At 44.6% G+C, this 24,521-nt stretch overlaps 1 protein-coding gene and 1 long non-coding RNA gene across 4 annotated transcripts in view; one reads left to right on the plus strand and one right to left on the minus strand.

Moving 5' to 3' along the window:
- The window catches only part of PIK3CB (phosphatidylinositol-4,5-bisphosphate 3-kinase catalytic subunit beta), a 169,642-nt gene extending 168,531 nt beyond the window's left edge, over positions 1-1,111 (minus strand). For 2 of the 3 annotated variants that reach the window (XR_006517263.2, XM_044754229.2), the window contains exon 1: positions 446-585. The gene's annotated coding sequence lies outside the window, so the exon portion shown is untranslated. Of the gene's footprint in view, positions 1-445; positions 586-955 lie in introns of those variants that run through there. The other variant, XM_014852000.3, reaches the window with a different exon arrangement.
- A 14,029-nt stretch (positions 1,112-15,140) lies between these two features.
- On the plus strand, positions 15,141-24,188 carry LOC139041399 (uncharacterized). Its single transcript, XR_011496471.1, has 4 exons — positions 15,141-15,533; positions 22,837-22,984; positions 23,113-23,256; positions 23,538-24,188. It is a non-coding gene; the product is annotated as an uncharacterized lncRNA (long non-coding RNA).
- The last annotated feature ends 333 nt before the right edge of the window (positions 24,189-24,521 follow it).

Genomic DNA, 24,521 nt, shown 5'->3' on the forward strand with positions numbered 1-24,521 from the left:
ACACTCTGGCCCAAGGCCCCCAGCGGGTCCGCGGCGGTGCTGCGATTTGAAACCACGACCACAGCCCAACAGTCCGGGATCCCCGCCCCTAAAACACACTTCTGCGGAAAGAGCCACCTAAGGGTCGGGCAGCTCGGCGGGGTGCGCAGAGACCCCAGGGGCGAGGACGCCGCCTCCCCACACAGCGCCCTCGGGCCGCGACCGAAAGCGCCGGCGGCCGGGGCGCGCCGCTCCCCGAGGAGAGCCCCGGGAGGGCCGCAGGCGAGCCAGGGGGCGGGTGTCCTCCCCGCCGGCAGGAAGCGCGGCGCGGGCACCCGAGTGGCCGGCGCAGCCGGCTGTGGCGCAAGAGCGCGCCGCCGGGCAGCGCCGGGGCACCTCAGCCTGCCGCCGCCACCGCGCCGCCCCTCAGCCGCGCCGCATCCGGGTCCCGCGCCGCCGCACTCACCTGCCCGGCGCTCCGCCGCCGCCAGCTCCAGGCTCCGGCTGCGCGGTCAGCAGCCCAGGACCCCGCGCCCGTCCGGCTGCGCCGCCCCCATCCCGCCCCTCTCAGTCACCCCCCCGCCTGGCCCGCGCGGCGCTACACCAGCCCGCCGCCCACTGCCATGGCCCGCTCCGCCGGCGCCGCACTGACCGACGGAGCACGCGCGCGCCGCCGCCGTGTGCGCGCGCGCGCCTCCCGGGCCGGCCTCCCGGCAGCCCTCGCCCCACCCCGCGCGCCGCGCGAGCCAATCTCAGACCCCGCGGCGGCAGCCGCCAGACCTGCGGGCCGGGCCGGATCGGGCCGAACGGGGAGAAGGGCAGCACGGCCGACTAGTCCCCTGCGGCTGCTGAAGCGGTAGCCCCGGCCCTGCGCGGCCGTGCCGCTCCTCTCTGCGGCTCCCGGCGGACCAGGGGATCGGGAATCCCCAGCAAGCCGCCTGCAGGAAAGAGCCGCCACCTGCCCCGGCCTTCCTACCCGCCTCCCGAGGGAGCCCTCTGTTCCTAGGTTTCCTTGCTGGCCTCCTCTTTCCACTTCCTCTCTCCGTAATTCCATTCTGCAGCTTTGGTCATTCTCCGCGGTTCCTGGGCGCAGCACTTCGCTTCCCCCCTTCCCCTCTGTCGCTCCAGTTCTGGGGGTGGGGGCGCAGGGTCGGCCGCCCCACAGATGGCCCTTCAATCTCTGCACTGTTAGTGGTCATAAAAGCAAAAGTCCCGCCTCCTGAGCCCAAGATTCTTTCTCTGGGTTCATTTTTCCAATAGCAACAACTAACATTTGTCTGTAGAGCCTTACAATTTACCCAGCCTTTTTCTCATACCTTGTCTTTTGTGATCTTTGACCTCAACCAGGAAATTTCATGGCACACTTGAATTTCACTTACTGAAAACCAAATTTTAACTTATTGTAAAACTACTATGTTGTAAAGTTATTGTAAACTTTTTCCTACTATAATAGCTCAGGCAAACAGTTGAGAAGTCTGAGACAGAATCTAGTAGTAGAAGCTAATACAGCAAAGGTGGTCAACAAGCCAGTAATACAGGAAGAGTTTATTTGATAAATGATCCTGGTTTAGTTGACTATTTATAACAAGCCAAAGCTAGAATCGTGCCATATTCAAAGATAAGTTCCAGAAGAATTAAAGATATAAAAATATACAAAACAGAAACTAAGAGGAAACTTTTCAAAGAATAGTAACATAACTCAAGACAGGAAGTCCAGGATCATTAAAGAAAAAATGAAAACATTTGTCTACATAAATATTTTGAAACTTTTGCATGACATCATAATGACAAGTTAAAAAAAGAAAATAAACAATAGATGGAATAGAACTGCACAAAACATGGCAAACACATTGTATCTCTGACATAAAAGAGTTTCTATAAATAGATTTTTTTTGTAAAGCTAAGTAGCTCAATGTTTTAAAAATATGGCCAAAGTATAGGAGCAGGTAATTAATGGAAGAAAAAAATCCAAATGGCCCATTAAAAAGATGCTTATTTCACTAATAGTCATGGAAAAGGTTGAAACAATAATCCATTTTTCACTCATTGAATTAGCAAACATTAACAAGAGCAGTCAACAATACATGGGGAAACAAGCCCTGGTACATCTCTGATGGGAGTGTAAATTGCCACAAACTTCCTAGGAGTCATCTGGGAATATCTATTAAAATTTAAAATACACATGCCTACCCATTGACCAAAAAAATATTAACTCTGCCCTGTAGAAAAACTAAAGAAAATATCAGTTGTAAGGAGGTAGTAGTGGTTTGAATGCTTGCTGCAGTGGGTTGAATGTTGGTCCTCCAAAAGATGAGTCCACCTAGAACCTGTGAACATAGCCTTATTTGGAAAAAAGATCTTAGCAGATGTAATTAAGTTAAGGATCTTGAAATGAGATCATTCTAGATTTAGGGAGGGCCCTAAATCCAATGACAGGTGTCTTTATAAGAGAAAGGCAGAGGGAGATGTGAGATAGAGACACATAGAGACAATGGTCACGTGAAGAATAAGGCAGGGATGGGAGGGATGCACCTACAAGCCAAAGAATGCCAAGGAATGCTGGCAGCTGCCAGAAGCTAGGAGAGGAGCATAGTACAGATTCTCCCTCAGAGCCTCTAGAAGGAACCAACACTGCTAACACGTTGATTTCAGACTTCTGGGCTCTATAACTGTGAGAAAATAAATTTCTGTTGTTTTAAGCCACGTAGTTTGTTGTAATTTGTTAAAGTAGCCACAGGAAACCAATACAGATGCTTATTGTATTGTTTGTAGTGCAAAACAAGCACAAACAAACTGAAAACAACCTGATTGTCTGTAGGTAATGAAATCCATGAATCAATTATACTGCCTCCCTACTATGGAATACTATGCAATTATGAAAATGGATTAAACCTATTTGTATTGATATACGTGATAAATTGCTAAAGTGGAAAATGCAAATTTCAGAGTATAAAGAGTGGTATGGGGGCCAGCCCCGAGGCCCATTGGTTAAGTTCTCGCGCTCCACTTCGGCCGGCCGAGGTTTCGCTGGTTCGGATCCTGGGCATGGACATGGCACCACTCATCAGGCCATGCTGAGGCGGCATCCCACATGCCACAACTAGAAGGACCCACAACTATGTACCGGGGGGATTTGGGAAGAAAAAAAAAAGCAGAAAGAAAAAAAAAGAAGAAGAAATTCCTTGAAGTAGAATTACTGGGTCAACAGGTATAGGTATTTGTAATTTTGTAGGATATTACCAAATTATCCTTCGTATGGGATGTACCGTTTACAGTCCCACCAGGAGAGTATTTGAGAGCTTATTTTCCTAGAGTTTCAGAGCTTGGAGCTTAGAGACTTGGAAATCGCATTGTAGAGCCCACTCATCTTACACAGAGAGGAATCAAAGCCCTTTAGGGTGAAAAGACTTTCACAAAGCCATAGAGCAAGTTAGTTATCATCCCCAAATTCTGAAGGAGGCAGCCTGGATGCTGGTCTCACATATCAGAGAGAGCCAACAAAACCTCAAACATCCTGTCCTGCCCACAGCTATTGGCATGCTGCCCTCGCTCCCCTCCTCTTCCCCAACTGCCTTCAAAGACGAGCATAAAAAAGGCCCAGCCACCCACACCCGGGGCCACCAACCACGGAAGGAAGAGGACAGAAAGGGACAGTCAGATGGAGGACAGAAGGGAAAATGGAAGGGTGAGCAGCAGCCACTTGAGGAAAGACAAACTCTGCAATAGAAAAGGAAACTTGGGGAGCAGATAAGGGGGCAGTGATATTGGAGGGAGAGGGGGAGGCAAGAAGGCGTGGATTTCTGTCTTTTCTCCAGGCAAGAAAAACATTTTCACAAATGCTTGATGATCGGTAATATCGCTGACAAATACAAAATGCTGGCTTTAGGGGCTGGCCCAGTGAGGTAGTGGTTAAGTTCATGGCTCCGCTTAGGCGGCCTAGAGTTCACGGGTTCAGATGCCAGGCACAGACCTGAACACCACTCATCAAGCCATGCTGTGGCAACATCCCAGATACAAAATAGAAGAAGATTGGCACAGATGTTAGCTCAGCAACAGTCTTCCTCAAGCAAAAAGAGGAAGATTGTCAGCGGATGTGAGCTTGGGGCTAATCTTCCTCATCAAAATAAATAAATAAATAAAATAAAATGATGGCTTTAAACAAGATATCTGAAGTAAAATTATCCAGCGTCCTCATACTTGTCTCTTTTATCTACTGCTTCCCTAAGACCACGATTTGTGCCTAACATATAATAGATGCTTATTAAATATTTCTCAATGAATGAATCATGTAGCTGAAGAAATTGAGGCCCAGAGAGCTTAAGGGGCTTCCTTAAGGTCACAGAGGCAGTGGAAACCCAGATCTTCTAGGCTCCTAACATTGCTGAAGTGCCTGCCAGCTGCTCCTCATGACCCACTGAAATGGCCTCGCCATGCATCTTAGGTTCCCAATCACTGCTAATGCCAACATTCCCAGCTGAATGGGAAATTCTCTAGGAATACTGAGGGACCACTCCTGGGCTGTTGGGACTGATAAAACCTTCACAGGTTTGTGAGAAGAGTCAAGGTACATTTTTACAGGAGCCAGAGAGAAGGTTTATCCTGCATGGTGACATCTTTCCTGCCTTCCTTCCTAGGGTGTATCTACTTTGATGCTGAAAGCCTGGGAGAATTCAGGTTCAGTTTCTTAAAGTTTCCCTACCACCCCCTACAATCCATGCCACATCTGCCGTAATTTCACTTCCTTGTGACTGCTGGCCTCTCTCTGCTCCTCTGGTGACGAGCGCTCCACTGTGAGATTCGCACCTGTCTGTTGGGTAATCACTGGCTTTCCTGCCTGTCTCCCCAGTGGGCCACGAGAAACTTGAGGGCTGGAAGTCTTCTTGTTCCCTTCTACATCGCCAGGTCCAAGCCACAAGCGTCATTTGGTTTTAACTGAAGAATTTCTTTTAAAGAACCAACTTCTCTGCTCTATTCACATTTTTAACAGCATTGTTTTAGGAAAGGATTCAGAGTCCAGATACACGGATGTAGAACCCGCAGGCCTGGAGCCTGTAGGAATAAGGAGGGCATTCTGAAAAGGAGGAGAATGCCAAGCACTGGGACTCAAGGAGGACCAGACACTACATTCTCCTGGAAAGCAAAGGAAGAGATATATAAGGCTTTAGAGGAAAATTTTATAAAATACGCACACACACCCAAGCACACATAGACATACAGACTCAGAAATTATACCTGAATTATGTGATATGGTACAACTTTAAAAAGAATGAGCCCTTTCTATATGAATTGATCTAAAACAATCTCCAAAATATTATTTAGTGAACTAGACAAGATGCAGAACAGTGAAGTATGCCACCACTTGGATATGCATAGATTATAATCAGAAAGACAGAAGAAACTGACAGTGGGTGCCTGGAAGGAGAACTAGAGATTCGGAAAAAAGGGTGGAAGAGAGAATAAATTTTTACAGTTATGCTCTTTTATGCTGTTTGAAATTTTTGTCATGCTCACGTATACCTATTACATGTATATAAAGAAAACATATAAAAGTCTGTAATTTAGCGAGAAATATGATCCTCATCGAGGAAGGAGAAGCAAGAAGCAAGAGAGGAAAGGGTGGAGCCTAGGGAGGGAGATGGTGTGGCAAGGAGGGCACCAGAAGGACAGGAAGCAGGCTCAGGGACCAGCCTTGCAAATTGAGAAGCCCAATCACATGTATTTTAAGCACAATTAGTCTTCAATACCATTAACTTGCAACTCTCGAGTGGAGTCATCCACTAAAGAAATATAAGTTGAATGCTGAAAAATAATAAATCAGGCACTTTCAAAACCAATTAGCACTGGTATGCAGAACTAGTTAGATCAAAGATTGTAGCCCTGGTTCCCAAGGGGTTTGGGTATGACTCTGCCCTGTGGAATGTGAGCTATTTATCAACAAAGGCACTGCCCTGTTTGTTGTTGCAGACAAGCCACCCGAGACTCCAATTTAACCTGTTTTTATAAATAAAGAAGATAATGTAGTGTAATTAAATTAACGTTTAAATGATCTGCTACCTTGAAGAGCTTAAATCAAGAACTTTCTGGCCCATCAAGAAGGTGTCAGAGGCAGAAATGCCTCAAACTGTGATGCCAGTGGTCCATTTGCAGTTTCACCCTGATTCACCTATTACTGAGTTTTTATTGAAGAGCCTGTATACAGCTCCCTAGGCAGCTCACTGGCCTTATATTTGCAAAACAAAGCCCTAACTTCAAAGAGAAGTTCCTTTAGCTAAAAAATGGGCTCCGTCACAGCCTTTTTCTTGAAGCAAACACCAAACTGAAGAGTTGACTTTCTTTAACTTCTGCTTCTTAATCAGGTCTATTTCAAAATGTAGGTAGATAAGGCAGTTTGGCTTTTTGTACCAACTTTTGGTCCTTAAATCAAGCTCACAGATCTAGAGCAGTCTTGAAATACCTATGCAAATGAATGGGGAAGTTTACAGGTACAGGCTGGGTCTCGAAAACAAAAACCTGGATTGCTCAATCTGAAAGGGTGGGGACCAAAATGAAATGTGAAATGACTTCCCTAGTCCTCAATTCCCTAGATTGGTCAAGGGGCAGATAAATATTGTTCCTCTTACAAGATCAAGACTTCACAAATTCAGAGGGTTCAGGGATGTTCCATCTAGACTAAACTTTCAGAATGAAATCAGCAAGTATTTGTCAAGTATCTCCCTAACAGCTACCAAGAGAAATTCGTAAAGGCAGTATTTCTCAAATTCCAATAATACTCAGACTCTTTGGAGGGTACAAAAAATGTTCCCAGACTCTTGAGACCGTTCACTTCTTTCACTCAGCGACAGTTCCAGGCCCTGGGCTAAGTGGTGGAGATATGGGGGTGAACAAAACAACGTGATTCCTACAGCATATGCTGCAGAGGAAGAAGCAGTCGTTAGTGAAGTCATCACATGATTAACTGCAAATTACAGCTAAGTGCTATGAGGTGGGGGCGTCTGATGCTGTGAAAGTAAATAATAACGGGAGAATTCAGAGAGAGGAAAGCAAAAGTTTCCCTAAGGAAGGGAAAGCTTGCCTTAGTGTGAAATTTAGACCGTGCAAAGAGTGGGGCAAAAAGTGTCACAATCAGAGAGAACAGCCAGGCCAGGGCCCTGTGATAGGAGGGAACATAGCTATTTGAAAAAACAAAAAAGACCAGCTGGAGTGCAGGAAGCACGGTATGAGACCCTGGGTAGTCATTACTGCAGCTCGCTCATATATCCAATTCTCTTCCCTGCCGGAGCACATAGCAGGATTGTATTTGCCTGCTCCCTTGAAGTCAGGTGGAATCTTGAAGTTGGGTGGAGTCACGAGACTTGCTTTGGCCAATGAATTGTGAACAGAAGTGGCATCTCTTACCTCCTGGTGGAAGCATTTTACAGGTGGAGTGTGCTTTTCTCCAGGTCCTCTCTTCCCACATGCTGATGCGAAGGTACAAGAAAGCAGCAGTGCTCTGGCTCTCTGAGCCAACACGTGAAGGACAGCTACCCCGGATTGCTGACCGGAGCTGGGGCAGACTGTGCATGAACTAGAACCAACCTTTGCCATGTTAAACCACTGAGATTTAGGAGTTGTTTGTAACTGCAGCAAATCTAGCCTACGCTACTGATATAGACCCAAATTTGAGAAACTCCATAGAGAAAACAGATAACAATGGAAAAAAACTGAATTTAACCAGAAAGAATTTCTTTCATCTGCAACTATATCTAGATATCATCTGTATTCACAGACATTTATTCATCATGAATTTCAATATCTAGTTTTTCAAAACTGCATCTGATTTTCTATGTGAAGTCTTTTTTTTTTTTTAATTGCTTTTTCTCCCCAAATCCCCCCAGTACCTAGTTGTATATTTTAGTTGTGGGTCCTTCTGGTTGTTACATGTGGGATGCCACCTCAGCATGGCCTGACGAGTGATGCCATGTCCCCACCCAGGATCCGAACCGCTGAAACCCTGGGCCACCCAAGTGGAGCCACAAACTTGACTACTCAGCGCCGGGCCAGCCCCTTTGAAGTCTTAAACAATGAAGAAGAGTGTTTTTTCATTTTATAAAGTCGAACAGAAAACATTTATCAAGTGCTTCTCTACTATCTGTTAACACAGGGGTAAGTATATGAATTCGTTCCCTGAATCTTTTCTTTTCTTTCTTTTTTTTTTTTAAGGAAGATTAGTGCTGAGCTAACATCTGCTGCCAATCCTCCACTTTTTGCTGAGGATCACTGGCCCTAAGCTAACATCCCTGCCCATCTTCCTCTACTTTATATGTGGGACGCCTACCACAGCATGGCCTGACAAGCAGTGCCATGTCTGCACCAGGGATCCAAACCAGTGAACCCCGGGCCGCTGAAGGGGAATGTGCGAACTTAACCGATGTGCCACTGGGCCAGCCCCCACTGAATCTTTTTAATTGCCAAAGGAAGTAGATCTACTATTATATGCATTTTCCAGATCAGGAAACTGAGGCTCAGTTGTCCTCTTATCTCCTACCAGATTGTAAATTCCTTGGAGACAGGGTATGATATAGTGTTTATTTTTGTACCTCCCACAGTTGACACAGGGACTTGCTCTGAGTGAGTCTTCAGCAAATATGTTTTAGGTCCCTTCACTTGAATCCACATAGCCAGCAGGTATTGAAACAGGGATTTGAATCCCATCTGTCCTGGACCATAGCCCGGTTCCTTCCACACCGTACTAACTCCTGTCCTGCAACCTCCCTCAGTTCTATTCCTCCAGGATTTTAGTTAATTCAATATTTTCTAGGAATATGCAATTTATGGCCCAACCACACATGGCAGCAATACAATATTTTTTCTAATTTTGTATTCAACTTTGAAAACCATTAAGTCATCTGTTATTTAAAGAAAAAAAAAAGAGAAAACACACCTGACTGTACATATGATGAAATGGCCTTGAGGATGTAACACAAGCCAACCAAAGCACAAAAATCCAGAGTTCACCCTGCAACAGCATCCTGAAATTGTGTCTCCACTTCCACTCTGGTTCTTTGAACGAGCTTCCCAGGTGTTATTTCCCAGTGATGACATGAGTCAATATCTGGAGCTCTGGGTTGCTCTGAACTGGAAGGAGACTATCTTATCACACTTCACTCCAGGCAACTTAATGCAGGGTTTCTGAAATTTTTTGAGCAAATTCCCAGTATAAGATGCATTTTACACTGCAACCTAGTACATAGGGGGGTGTGTGTATATATTTATAATATTATATACTGAAACAAAAATGTGATGGAATAACACCCTGATTATGTATGATGCACTCTGATGTTTTCTAGTCCATTTCTATTTCCTATTCTAGTCTATTTCATGTTTTAGGAATTATAGGGGCTGGCCCCGTGGCCGAGTGGTTAAGTTCGCTCGCTCCACTGCAGGCGGTCCAGTGTTTCATTGGTTCAAATCCTGGGTGCAGACATGGCACTGCTCATCAAACCACGCTGAGGCAGCGTCCCACATGCCACAACTAGAAGGACCCACAGTGAAGAATATACAACTATGTATCAGGGGGTTTTGGGGAGAAAAAAGGAAAAAATAAAATCTCTAAAAAAAAAAAAAGAATTACAGTTGCAGGGCTGGCCCCGTGGCTGAGTGATTAATTTCACGCGCTCTGCTTCAGCAGCCCAGGGTTTCACCAGTTCGGATCCTGGGCGCAGACCTGACACCGCACATCAGGCCATGTTGAGGTGGTGTCCTACATGCCACAACTAGAAGGACCCACAACTAAAAATATACAACTATGTACTGGGGGCATTTGGGGAGAAAAAGCAAAAAAAAAAAAAGAGGAGTGGGCACGGTGGTGCAGCAGTTAGGTTCGCACATTCTGCTTCTTGGCAGCCCAGGGTTTTGCCAGTTTGGATCCAGGGTGCGGACATGGCACCGCTTGGCAAGCCATGCTGTGGTAGGTGTCCCACATATAAAAAGTAGAGGAAGATGGGCATGGATGTTAGCTCAGGGCCAGTCTTCCTCAGCATAAAGAGGAGGATTGGCAGCAGTCAGCTCAGGGCTAATCTTCCTCAAAAAAAAAAAAAAAAGATCGGCAACTGTTGTTAACTCAGGTGCCAATCTTTAGGGAAAAAAAAAGAATTGTAGTTGCAATCTACCAAGTTGCTTTCACCACCCGTCGAATCTCCCAATTTGAAAAGGACAGGACCAATTCTTGTGCAGAAGCTGCTACTCCTTGAATGCAGAGACACATATATCTTATTTACCTGTTTATTTACCTTATTTACCTATTTATTTAGCATCTGTCACTGCCCCTCCCTTTTTTTCTTAATAAATGAGGGAGTGAATACCTACCTCGTACAAGTGAACTAGAAGCTAGGAATGCAAAACTAGAGGCAAAGCTGTGTGGATGCTTGTCCTGGTGGAGCTTACAGCCTGTTGAGGGAGACAGAGTTTCAACCAACATTAAATTAAATTAAAAACTATTTTTTAATTACAAAATTTCTATGAGAATGTCAGTCAGATAGATGTAACTTAATGTGTGGGGTCAGGGGAGGCATCTCTCGGAGTAGGCGACATTTAAGCTGAGACCTAAAGTCCAAGTAGGAGTTAGCCACGTTGAATTTGAGAGGCAAGGGAGTGGGAAGAGCATGGCAGGCAGAGGAAAGAGCATCCATGCCAATGAATAGAAAGAAGCAAGAACTTTGGCACATGAAAATCCCTCCCCATCCCCACTCTGTGAAAAAGGGCCTAGGACTCTTTTGCTTCTGTCCCCACTTTTCCTCTGGAAGCCCCAATCCCTACTCCACATGGGCCTGCCCAGTGGGACTGCTTAGTGGGAGCTCTACCCTTACCCAACAGGCAAGAGTGGGAAGCCCAGGCTGGCCAATCAGAGCTCTCCATCTATCTCCCTGGCCACAGTGATGAATGTGATTGGTTCAGGGAGGAACAGGTGACCTCAACTGGACCAATCAGAGTCATCTTTATAATTGGTATATGGAAAGGATCTCTTTTTCTCTGAGACTACAGATGTAAGATCAAGATGTAAGATCTATTCTGCTGTGTGAAGAGAGTGCGTCAGGAAATGAAACAAATACTGAGAAAAAGAGAGCTAAGAGCAGGAGCAAGAGTAGGAGCAAGAACATCATTTGAAACTCTGGGTCCAGACTGGCCTAAAGCCAGCAGATCAGCAACACTTCACACGTGTTTGACATCATAACTCTGCTCTTCCCTAGTGCTGGTTTTAGTGGGTTCTCTGCTATTTCTGTGAAAGATGACATGAGTGGAGCCATATTAAAACAGAGCCAGAGCAGCCATTTCAGAGGAATTGCCTTGCATGTCTTGCTTTCTTTATCTTCCAAACAGGACCAAACCACCAACATTCCAAGAAGTCAGTAAAGATGAGAATATCCTGTTTGTAAGGACTGACAAAACTGGACTTTGCTGATGACCGAATCGCTAACCAATCAATGAAGTGCACGTCTAGCCTTTTATCTGATGACCGAATCTCAAGCCACCCTATGAAATACAAACCTAGCCTTACCTCATCTAGCACCAATGAACTCTTCCTTAATACAAATTACTTCATCTTCCTCGCTTTTCCCCATAAAACCTCTGAGCCCCTCTCCTGTAATCAGGACACTATTTGGATTTCTACCTGAATCTGTGCTCCCTGAATTGTAATTCTTTGATCCCAAATAAATGCTTTGCCTGTGAAACTGCCTTCTGTTTTTGTAGGTTGACATTGGCAACTGATTACAAGTGTGAAAGGAAGAGTAGAAAGTCAATTAATTTCTTTTTTTAAAAAAGAACAGAAATGGGGCTGGCCCGGTGGCCGAGTGGTCAAAGTTCCGTGAGTGCCATTTCAGTGGCCCCAGTTCTCGCGTTCAGATCCCGGGTGTGGACCTACTCGGCTCATCAGCCACTCTGTGGCAGCATTCCACATACAAAAAATAGAAGACAATTGTCTCAGATGTTAGCTCAGGGCTAATCTTCCTCAGCAAAAAAAAAAAAAAAGAAAAGAAAAAGGCTTATGCATGAATATATAGTGTCTCATGTATATTTAGGGTGTCACAGATATTTAGAGTTCCAGTGCCTCAAGAATATTAGGAATTTCTTGGTCCTTCTATCCTTTCTGTGTTTAACACAAACATCTTGTACTTGTTATCTTTACTTAACAAATTTATAAAAGGTTTTACCTTTCTCTTACAAACTATAAACTCACTCATTTTCCAAATAGAATCCAATGGTCTGTGAAGCCAATGCACATTACAGTAGGACTTGCAGGTGTCTAAGTCAGAGCAACTGCTGGGAGCGATGACAGGGCCTGAGGCCCTGGGGAGGACTCTTCAAAGACCAAAGAGGAAAGGGACTTTCTCCCCCAGGAGTCATGTGCTGAACCTGGGAAGGGAAGAGGAACAGCCAGAGCCTTCCAGGGGGTGCTCGTGGCCAGTGGCCAAAGGTGTGATAGGGAAGCAGCTAGGATATGCAGCTGCACCCTAGCATCCAACCCAGACAGGCAGGATTGCTGACACCTGAACTTGGAGCCAGTGGGACTTTCCCTAGGGCCCCCAAGAAGGGAGAATTCAGGGAGGGGTGAGAGGAAGCCTGGCCTGGCCCTGCGCAGAACAGCCTGAGGACCAGCTCATAGCAGGACTCCCCAGGTTACTTGCAAATCTGTAACTTCCTTAAAGTTAATTATTTTTGTTACTCCTTGTTTTCCTGCAGCTCAACTAGTAAAATGAATACGGTTTAAGCAGAGAAAGGAGGAGGCGCAAGGGGGATTAGTTACTTATTTAAAAGCTGGCCTGGAGAGCCAGACAGCCCCTGATGAGGTGGGGGTGGGGGGTGGCTGTGAAGGTGACAGCATCCTGGGAGCCTAGGGGGAGAGAGGAAAACTGGCTCCATCCCAGGGGAGGTGTGAAAGCTAGTTGGGGCTGGGGTGGGGGTCGGGGGCGAGAGCTCTGAGCCGGACTGCTCAGCCAGCCCCTCAGGGAATACTTGGGCTTTTTGAAACCCTCTGCTTTGTACTCAGAGGTACAGGAACTGACTGCTGTGGGAAGGGGGAGCTGTGGGAAGTAGTTCTGCCCCCTCCTCCAGGCTCCCACCGTTCACGGGGCTGCCTCTTCCATCACTGTACACTCATTGTCTGTTATCCGTAGGTCTCCTCCGCCAGACCGTGAGCGTCCCGGGAGCAGGCACTGTGTCTGATCCACCTCTTTCTGCCTCACAATATGGCCCAGCGTGGGGCCTGACACTTGGAAGTTTCTCAAAGAGTTACTTGTTGAATGAATGAACAAATGAATGCTTTCTCTCAACTAGGCTGAACTCTAGACGGGGATTCACAAAGCAGGAAAGGCCTGATTGCTGCTCTCCTCCTTAGACCACTGACCCAGGCTTTCGAGTGCCTCCAGGATTCAAGGAGCCCGTGAGCCCGAAGGTTTGGCTTCTGTGCTCATGTGCGTTTCCCTGGGGATATGAATCTATATCATTTATCAGATTTTCAAAGGGGTGTCTGTCCTCCAGGAAGGATAAGAATAATCATTTGAGAAAATAGTTCCAGGATGGAGATTTTATATAAATTTTCTCAGTGTTGATTTCCCTGAACCAGATTACGTTTCTTCCCAACACTACTGCTTTCTTCCTGTATATGATCTCTTGAGTTTGTTTTTTGGTTCTGTCGGAGTCTCCCGTTCACGTGAATAAATGGTAACAGATACTGATGGAGTTCAGGACGCACTGCCCCCAGATATGGCATCGTCCACATGAAATATCTGAAGCTGAGGAATTTTAAAGAGCGGCAGGAGCAGAGGGTCACTCTTACCTCCTTCCTCTTCTTCCTGAAGCAGGTCATCACACTCCCATGTGAAAGGTACCCTCCGTGTACCAGGAGGGAGGACATTCCTGTCACCGGGGTCAGGAAATTGGGGGCTGAGGCTTTATAAACAAAGCTTGTTAAACTAACCTTTATCTTCTAAGTTACTTATTCACTATTTACTACTCCTAGCCCAAACCCCTTTGTCTTTTCAATCCTTCACAAATCTATTATTTGTCTAAAAGTTCCCTGCTCTGGTCAGTTCTTCAGGTCTTCATTCCCTTGTGAAGGCTCCCATGTACGTGTAAAAGTTTAATAAAATTTTATGCTTTTCTCCTGTTAATCTTTGTCTGTTTAATTTTCAGACCCAGTCAGGGCGGGAGGGAAATGTCTTCCTCCCTTCCGAAACAATCCCCTGAATTCTCCCAGAAGCTCCCCTGCACAGGCCTCAGCCAAGGCACCCTTGTAGATTTCTCCCACACTGCTGGCCAGTGGGCGGTTTTGCAGGTGGGAAGACAGTGTGAGCGGGTGTGGGGCTGGTTGGAAGTGAGACCTCAAGGGCAGAGGCAGAATCAGGAAGAGAGCTGCTGAGACATCCTGCTGCCTAATCCAATTCTCTTTGCACGTTTGCTGCCTCTCCCTCCCTCTGCATAACAATGCAAGGAAAGAGGAAGTGGGAAAAAATAAGGTCATGTAATTGAGTTAGAAGGGGTAATTACCAGGACCCAAGAGCAGAGGGAAAGAAGCTCCCAGAAAGGAGGACTAAAGACAGCACACAAAGATGACAAGTGGGGAAATTAGTAACAAATCTTCCTTTGTGTGGGGAAGCAAAGTACAAACCTCAGTGCTGAATTGGACAGGCGCTGGGAAAACCTGAGATAGGCACAAGGACTGGTCTGGGGCAGGGTCGGAAGAGGAGGAGAGAAAGCCACAAGCCAGGCGGGGATTTCAAGGCGGCCGCCGTGGCCTAATATTAAGTATCGGTGCCGCAAGGGAGGGATGAGTCAGTCCCAGCAGATCCAAGTTCAGGATAAAAGAGCCACTGGGAAGTCACCGGGCAAACACCTCTTTGGGGAGAGGGTTAGTTGACCATTCCAATGAGGAATCTCAGCCTGATCCAGGAAGCTAAGGAGGCCCTGGACCCTGCCCGAAGGGCTTATTTGCATGGAGATTGAGAGTGAGGTGCTGTTTCTCCCTTCCCTTCTTCAGCCAGGAGGTGTCAGCCAGATATGCCACCACCTGTTCACTTTCATAGAATTGTCTAAAGCCAGGGTTGGCATAGAGCAGATGACAGAAATAAATGCCAGATTATGGTTGTGAATGTCACATGTCACATCTTTTTTTTTTTTTTTTTTAGGAAGATTAGCCCTGAGCTAACTACTGCCAGTCCTCCTCTTTTTGCTGAGGAAGACTGGCCCTGAGCTGACATCCGTGCCCATCTTCCTCTACTTTATATGTGGGACGCCTGCCACAGCATGGCTTGCCAACTGGTGCCATATCCACACCCAGAATCTGAACCAGTGAACCCCAGGCCGCCGAAGCGGAACGTGTGCACTTAACTGCTGTGCCACCGGCCGGCCCCTGAATGTCACATCTTGCTGCAGGAGGCAAGGAAGGGTGCTTTGAAACTAAAAGACATTCTTGGTCATGGGCGTGGCTGTAAATGTACAGTGTGCCTTGGTGCCTCACGGGAGACAGTGAGAAACTGTGTAAGGAGCTGGCCAACTAGAGTCGGGTTCCTTTGAGGAAGGTAAGCTCCACCCCACCCCCATCCTGACATTCATGGCCGTTGAAGGGATGGCAGGATGGGGTTGCATCGCTTGGTCTAAGTCTGCATGGAAGCAGAGAAAGTGGCCCAGAGCAGATAGGGCCCGCTATACAAGCTCTTAGTTCATGGTGGCTGAGCAACCATTTGTACTGCCCGTTAGAGAAAGATTTCCATCTTTGGGAGGAAGTTTGCCAGAGGTGATTTTGATTATATGGTTTTGTGTCTGTAGAATTGTGGTAAAAAAATATGTATCATAAAATTTGCCATTTTGACCATTTTAAAAAAGACAATTCAACAATATTAATTGCATTCACACTGTTGTACAACCATCACCACTATCTATTTCCAAAACTTTTCCATCGCTCTAAACAGAACCTCTATCCTGGTTTGTGTGCTTGTTTTTGTTGTTGTTTAAATAACTTTTTCTATAGAATATGTTGGTCTCTGTGCTGGTAGGTAGGGCCGTGTAAAGTCGGGCCTAGTCAAGAGGTCTCTTCCCCAGAGTTTCTTTCATCACAGATTGCCGTGCGTTCTTTTCCATGTAAGCAGCACTCCTACTTTCCTTCTGCATATGCACACTTATTTTAACAAAGTAGATATTATATCAAACTACCCCAAAACTTAGTGCTTCAAACTACAACCTTTTTACTTGCTCACAATTCTGAATCATCAATTTGGGCAGAGCTCAACTGGGCATTTCTTCTGCTATTATCAGAGAGGGTCATTCATGCCACTGCAATCTTCTGGTGGCTCCGCTGGGGCTGGATGCTATAATACGGCCTCATTCTGTGCATGAGACTTTCTGTGTCTGGCGCTAGCAGTGGGCTGGGTGGTATATTTCCAGCATACTACCTGGGCAGCTGGGTTCCAAAAGCAGCAAGAGAGAGAGGTCAAGACCAACTGCAGTTTCAAGTGGCTACCTGAATGATCTTTGCTAATGTCTCATTGTCCAGAGCAGGTCACAGCCCAGAGTTGATGTGAGAGGGGACTTCCTGAAAGTCCAGATACAGGCAGGTGTGGTTCACTAGGGCCATTACTGTCACAATCTACTACACCTACATACTATTTTGTATTTTGCTTTCCCCCTTAACAGTCTATCCAATTTTCTAAGTTGATATAATTATCATAATTACATTTGTAATGACTATACAATAGTCAATCAAAGGCTTATGCCAAAATGTACTATTACTCTATTTTTTGCATTTGTTTTAATTTTCACTATTAAACAGATATTTATTGAGTACCCACTATGTGTAAGGAATTATTCAAAGTCACTAGGGACACTCTTTGCTTAGATTCTTCAGTGGGGGGAGGGGGAGGAAATGCAGACAAATACATGACTATGTAACATGCACTATGGAAAGCAAGCAGGGAACAGAGATTAGAGCCTGGGGAGTGGAGGAGTAGGGTTTGCTATTTTAAATCTTTTGAAAAAGTGTTTTTGGGTTATGTTCTAAGAATAAAGGATTATCTCTTCAGCCTTACATCCTTGTAAGAAGTGAAATCACTGGCACATAGGACAGGAACATTGTTAAACCTTTCAAAATGCATTGCTCAGTTGTTCTCCTAAGGGCTTGCCAATTTATGCCAACACCAGCAGGAGTTTGCCAGCTCTGCTGCTTTGACTGTAGTAACACTGAGCATTCTTATTACAAAAGAAACCTTTGTCAATTTGATAGGTGAGGCTGGATCCCTTTTGTCAAGACAGCATTTTATGTAGTCATTTACCTTGACCACTTCAATCTTTTAAGTTTATGAGCTGTGATGATTGCTATTTTCTGTTGCTCTGGGTTGTGTGTGTGTGTGTGTGTGTGTGTGTGTGTGTGTGAGAGAGAGAGAGAGAGAGAGAGAGGAAGAACAGGAGAGAGGGAGAGAGAGATTAAGTAGCAGAAAAAAAATCTGGGTATGATCATACTTTGACATATCTATGTTTCCTGGTGTGAAAAAAATTGAGGATAAAATATCTGGAGTTGTAAAGGACCAATACGGAGGAAACCAAATATTTTAAATCGGTGGGTTTAGGTATGGATTTCTTTGAGCAGCGGCTGAATCGTGGCCCTTGGGAGGGATAAAAGTTTCCTTGGTGGGGGCCCATCCAGCCATGTGTGGTTCTGACGCTGTGCTGTGTGCTCTGCTTGGCTGGGTATACTCTTGGGCACTGACCAGGAGGCAGGGCCACTTTTGATCCTAACAGAAAAGGCCCCAGTCTTGGGCTCATTGCATCTATTTCTACTTTCTAGGCCAGTCAGTACCGGTAGGCTCAGTGTCCATGACCTGCACATAGTATGTCTGTCTGCCTTATGAGAAAGTGTTTCATTCATTAATTAGTGCATGTATTTACACATTTATTTATCCAATAATCTACCCATCTATTCGTTTGGGCATGTATTTACACGTTAATGCATTCATTCATTCAGTGCACATTAATTAAGTACAAGATTTGCAGCAGAGGGATGAATGATAATAAATTAGAGACCCAAGTAGGTGCCCAGGGAGAGGTCCTAGGCTCCAGACCTGCAGCCACGTGGTTGGTGTCATGTAAATGGAGATCATGGCAATGTGCTGGCCAAGCCTTCTTGTTCCACTGACTTTGAACAAATAAACTCTTGTTTTACCAAACCAAAAGCAAAATGTGCTGACTGAGACTTCCTTACCAGGAAAATTGTATTACATTTCTTTTTGTGATAGGAAAGGTTAGAATGATATGTGACCTTACAGCTCTGGGCACTGAGTCTACACTATGTTAGCTGTTGAAAAACTGCTGTCTCTGCATTCAAGTGACAGACTTTATGTGGCAAGATTATGTACTTTTGTGCTAAAGGATGAAGGGTATTTTTTTAAAAAGCAAAATTCAGATTACCTGTCTTTAAGGAGCTTGTAATCCAGTTGGAGAAATAAGCCCAGTCCACATAGAGTTATAGGTCATAGGCCTAAGGAATGTTTTATGTTGAAGGCTGCCTAAAAACCCATCTGGTCTGAAATTCTCCACCAGGATGTAACTCCTCCTGCAAAATACTCTGCAATAGTCTTTTCAGCTTTATATCAACACTTCTCTGGTGATGAAACTATTATTAATTTTTTGGTTAGAAAAGCAATATATGCTTTTTTGTTTGTTTTGTGAGGAAGATTGACCCTGAGCTAACATCTGTGCCTATCTTCCTATATTTTGTATATGGGACACCGCCACAGCATGGTTTGATGAGCAGTGTGTAGGTCCGCGCCCGGGATCCGAACCCACCAACCCAGGGCCACAGAAGCAGAGTGCACAAACTTAACCACCGTGCCACCAGGCCGACTCCACATATATGCTTAACGTAACACATTGAAACAATACGACAGAGTATAAAAGTAAAAACTCAAACCTCACCCAAAATCTCCCACCTCCCCACCATCTGTTATGGGATGATGAGAATGGCTATTTTCTATACTTGTGCAAACACATCTATGAACATTTCACCCCATACTTTCAATTGTACTCTATTTTTTTAAATTAGATGACATGTGTATAATGTAAAAATCAAATGGTATAAAAGAACATACAGGGGCCAGCCCAGTGGCGCAGCGGTTAAGTGTACATGTTCTGCTTCTCGGCGGTCTGGGGTTCACCGGTTCCGATCCTGGGTGTGGACACGCCACTGCTTGACAAGCCATGCTGTGGCAGGCGTCCCATATACAAAGTAGAGGAAGATGGGCACGGATGTTAGCTCAGGGCCAGTCTTCCTCAGCAAAAAGAGGAGGACTGGCAGCAGATGTTAGCTCAGGGCTAATCTTCCTCAAAAAAAAAGAATATACAATGAAGAGGAAGTCTCTCTTCTATCCCCATCCCTCTCCCTCTAGCCCCTCACTTTTCCTCCCCAGAGGCAGCCACTGTTACTACTTTCATGTGACTCCTTCCAGAGATAGTCTATGCATTTCACAAGCATATATGTTAATATTCTTTATTTAACATGTGTTAGCATACTATATACAATATTTTCCACTTAATAACATATCTTAGACCTTTTCCATACCATTAATTAGAGCAGTTTTATTCCTTTTAACAGGTGCATAGCATTTCATTGTACAGATATGTCATAATTTATTAAATCAATTTATGAATATTTTGATGTTTCCAACTTTTTGTTACTACAAACAAGGCTGCAGTGAATAACTTTGAATGTACATCTTTTTTCACATGCACAGAAATTTGTAGGCTAAATACAGTAGTCTCCCCTCATCCTGGGGCTCACTATCCTCGGTTTCAGTTACCCACGGTCAACCAAGGTTCAAAAATATTAAATGGAAAATTCTAGAAATAAGCAATTATGAGTAGCACGATGAAATGTCGCACTGTCCTGCTTCATCCCACCTGGGAGGTGAATCATCCCTTTGTCCAGAGTATCCACACTGTATACACTACCCGCCCCTTAGTCAGTTAGTAGTCCTCTCTGTTATCAGACGCCAGTCACAGTATCACAGTGTTTGTGTTCAAGTCACCCTTATTTGACTTAATAATGGCTCCAAAGCACAAGAGTAGTGATGCTGGCAATTCGGTTATGCCAAAGACAAGCCATAAAGTGCTACTTTTAAGTGAAAATGTGAAAGCTCTCAAATTAATAAGGAAAGAAAAATAATTGTATGCTGAGGTTGCTAAGATCTATGGTAACTTTTATTACAGTATGTTCTTATAATTGTTCTATTTTATTATTAGTTATTGTTAATCTCTTACTGTGCATAATTTATAAATTAAACTTTATCGTAGGTATGTGTACATAGGAAAAAACATAGTCTATATATGGTTTGGTACAATCCGTGGTTTCAGGCATCCGCTGGGGGTCTTGGAACATTTCCCCCAAGGATAAGAGGGGACTACTGTGTCTAAAAGCAGAATTACTGGATCAAAGGGCATATGCATTTGCTATTTTGATAGCTACTGCCATTTGCTCTCAGTAGAGATTGTATCAATTTGCATTCCTAGGGGCCGGCCCCGTGGCCGAGTGATTAAGTTCGTGCACCCTGCTTCGACAGTCCAGGGTTTCACCAGTTCGAATCCTGGGTGCGGGCACGGCACCACTCATCAAGCCATGCTGAGGCGGCGTCCCACATGCCACAACTAGAAGGACCCATAACTAAAAATACACAACTATGTACCAGGGGGCTTTGGGAGAAAAAGGAGAAATAAAATCTTTAAAAAAAAAAAGAATTAAAAAAAAAATTTGCATTCCTTTCATCAGTTATGAGAGTTCTTTTTCCCCATGCTCTTACCAGGATGTTAATGACTTCTTTTTTTAACTTTTGCCAACTCGGTAGGTCAAAAATAATTACCCCTAGCTGTTTTCACTTCCGCTTCTCACTATAAATGAAGTTGAACATCTTTTCATATATATGAGGGCCATTTCTGTTTATTTTTCTGTGTGTGTTCTATTCCTATCCTTTACCTATTTTTCTATTTGCTTTTTCTTTTTATTGCTTTTCTTGTCAATATCTAGACTTTTAATATATATATATATATAATTTTTTTTGGAGGAAGATTAGCCCTGAGCTAACATCTGCTGCCAATCCTCCTCTTTTTGCTGAGGAAGACTGGCCCTGAGCTAATATCCGTGCACATGTTCCTCTACTTTAAATGTGGGACACCTGCCACAGCATGGCTTGCCAAGCGATGCCATGTCCGCACCCAGGATCGCAACCAGTGAATCCCTGGCTGCCCAAGTGGAACATATGCACTTAAACGCTGTGCCACCAAGCCGGCCCAAAAAATACGTTTTAAATAGTTGAATTTAGTGAGTTTAAGTGAAATAAACCAGACACAGGAAGACAAATACTGCATGAACTCACTTATGTGTGGAATCTAAAAAAGGGAATACATAGTAACAGAGAGTAGAGTGGTGATTACTAGAGGCTGGGGGCGGGGAGAAATGGGAAGATGTTGGTCAAAGTGTAGAGATTTTCAGTTATAAGATGAATAAGTTCTGGAGACTTAATGTATAGTACGGCGAGCAGGGTTAACAATAATGTTTTGTATACTTGAAATTTGCTGAGAGTAGATCTCAAGGGTTCTTACCACCACCAAAAAAAAGTAAGTAGATGAGGTGACAGATATATTAAGTGGCTTGATTGTGGCAAGCATTTCACGATGTATATGTATATCAAAACACCACCGTGTACTCCTTAAATACATACAATTTCAATTTTCAATCATACTTCAGTAAAGCTGGGGAGAAAAACACTGGAATTTATTAGTACTGTATTTTCTTTTTTTTAGTTTCTTGTTTTATTTATTCGTGTGTTTGTTTTATCATACTGAGGAAGGCTTGTCCACAGCAAGATTGTACATATACAAAAATTCTCACGTTTCCTTCTAGGATCTTCTTTCTTTCACTTTTCACATTTCAATGTTTCCTCCGCCTGGAATTTATTTTGCTATAAAGTCTGAGGTCATGCTCCAATTTTATTTTTTTCTAGATTGCTCTCCAGCTTCCCCCAACACCTTTTATTGAATAACCCATCTTTTCCCAACTGATTTAGAATACCATCCTTATACTATTTACACAGAGAAATTATATATAAAATTTTATACATATATTTTTCTGGGCTTTTACTGTTGTTTCGTTGCTCTATCTGCCTAGTCATGTCCCTGTACTGTATGGTTTTAATTATTCTGTGTTTAATATGTTTAATACCTAGAAGAGGTGGTCTCCCTTTTTTTTTCAGAATTATTTTTCAGAATTTTCCAAGATATTCTTAGAATATAAATTTTAAAATTATCCAGGTAAAAGTTGACGTTTTACTCCTGGTTATGTTGAATGTATGGATTAATTTATTGCGAATTGACATCCTCATGACAGTGAGTCTTCTTATCCAGTATGTATATTTTCCTCTTCTGACCAGACCATCTTTTGAGGCAAGCCATTCCATCATTGGGTGGTTCCGATAGTTTTTAAAGCTCTCCCTTGCTTGTTTTTTTTTTAAGATTTTATTTTTCCTTCTTCTCCCTAAAGCCCCCGGGGTATATAGTTGTGTTTTTTTTTTTTTTTAAGATTTTTTTAAAATTTTTTTTCCTTTTTCTCCCCAAAGCCTCCCAGTACCTAGTTGCATATTCTTCGTTGTGGGTCCTTCTAGTTGTGGCATGTGGGATGCTGCCTCAGCGTGGTTTGATGAGCAGTGCCATGTCCGCACCCAGGATCCGAACCAGCAAAACCCTCAGCTGCCGCAGCAGAGTGTGCGAACTTAACCACTCGGGCACAGGGCCAGCCCCCTCTCTCTCCCTTGTTTTGAAGTCCATCTCTTTCTCTGTATTTTCTAGGCAATGCTTCCAATTTTGCCCTTTGAAACTATACAGGAGTTAAATTTTAAAGTGTTTAAAACCTACGAAAACCTACATCAGAGCTTCCCAGCTTCCCATATCATGGAGCGTGAGGGAAATGAAATCTGTGCACGGAACACTGCAGTAAGTAGGTGAACATTTTTTTTTTTAAAGATTGGGCCCTGAGCTAACATCTGTTGCCATTCTTCTTCTTCTTTTTCTTCTTCTTATTCTCCCCAAATCTCCCCAGTACATAGTCGTATATTCTCCTTGTAGGTCCTTCTAGTTGTGCTGTGTGGACGCTGCCTCAGCGTGGCTTGATGAACATTGCTAGTTCTGCGCCCAGGATCCCAATCGGTGAAACCCTGGGCCACTGAAGCGGAGCAAGAGAACTTAACCACTCGGCCGCAGGGCCAGCCCGTAGGTGAACTTTTGAGGTCCAAGGTGGTGGTGGTGGTAGGGAGAAAATTAGGTTACTCTAGGCCCTACTTCTGCTGACTTGAGGGCTGAGGAGATCAACAGCTGGGCCTATGGGACCCCCCTGGGGCACACCACCTGGGAGGCTCTTCTGTAGAGGGTCCACTCCTTGCCCCTCTGTACCCCATTCCCTTCATTTCGGCTACCAGGACCTCAATTCTTTCTAGACCTCAAATATACCAAGCACATTCTCATTTTAGGCCTTTGCTGTTCCCTCTGCCTAGATTGCTGTGGCCCCAGAAGTTCACACAGCTGGCTACTCATTCTTCAGATCACTAGACTTCCACACCTGAAGAAGCGCCCCTCTCCTGCCCCGTCATGCTATTTTCTTGGTAACACTTATCAGTTTTAGAAATTTCCAAATGGTTTCTGTGTTCTTTGACTTTCTCCCCAACACTAGAGTGTAAGTGCCAAAGAAGACACGAGTCTTGTCTGTTTTGTTCTCTTCTATCTCCAGAGCCTCACACAGTGCTCAGCACAGGCACTCAAGAACTATTTGCTACGTGAATGGGCTTCCTACTCCAGATCTTGGAGGATATCTTTCATGACCACATCAGCTCTTCTCACTCCCAGGTTAACCTCTCTGTTCCTACCTGCTTCCCACAGCCAAACTTCTCCTGCTTGGTCTCATCAAACGGCTTTGGGAGGAATTATTCAGCCAGTTATGACTCCTGCTATTTACCCTGTGTCCCACTTTTTTTTTTGGCCATTGTGGTCACAGAGAGACCACGCGACTTTATCATTCCCCTTGCAGAATCCAGATATACTGTGTCTGCAGTATTCTCGGAACCCATCCAGTTTAGTAACCCTATCAAAAACGGAAATGAGGTTAGCTTAGCAGGAAATGAGGTCAGTTTGGCAACAGATGGTGAAACATTGAACAATGTGGGAGGCAGTAGTCTGAGTTAACAATGCAAGACATGTCCTACGGCAGTGCCATAGGAAGATCAAATGGACCATGAGCGGTGCAGGGCAATTTGGGCTCAGAGAGGGAAGACCCTGTAAACTATTGAATTGATGGCTTTCTGTGTACCTTGGACAGGTGAGTGTGTGGTGGAGCACTGTTGATTCCTCCCAAACTGGGATAAAGGTCTTTCAGGGCATCTATAGGAGAATGGCTTTTGCCAAAATCGATAAGCACCATTTATGAAGCCTCTCAAACCCTGTGCTAACCATCTGTTGTCTCTACTCCTTCCAATATCCCAGTG

This window comes from Equus asinus, chromosome 21 (genome assembly GCF_041296235.1).
Source record: "Equus asinus isolate D_3611 breed Donkey chromosome 21, EquAss-T2T_v2, whole genome shotgun sequence".
Classification (NCBI taxonomy): domain Eukaryota; kingdom Metazoa; phylum Chordata; class Mammalia; order Perissodactyla; family Equidae; genus Equus; species Equus asinus.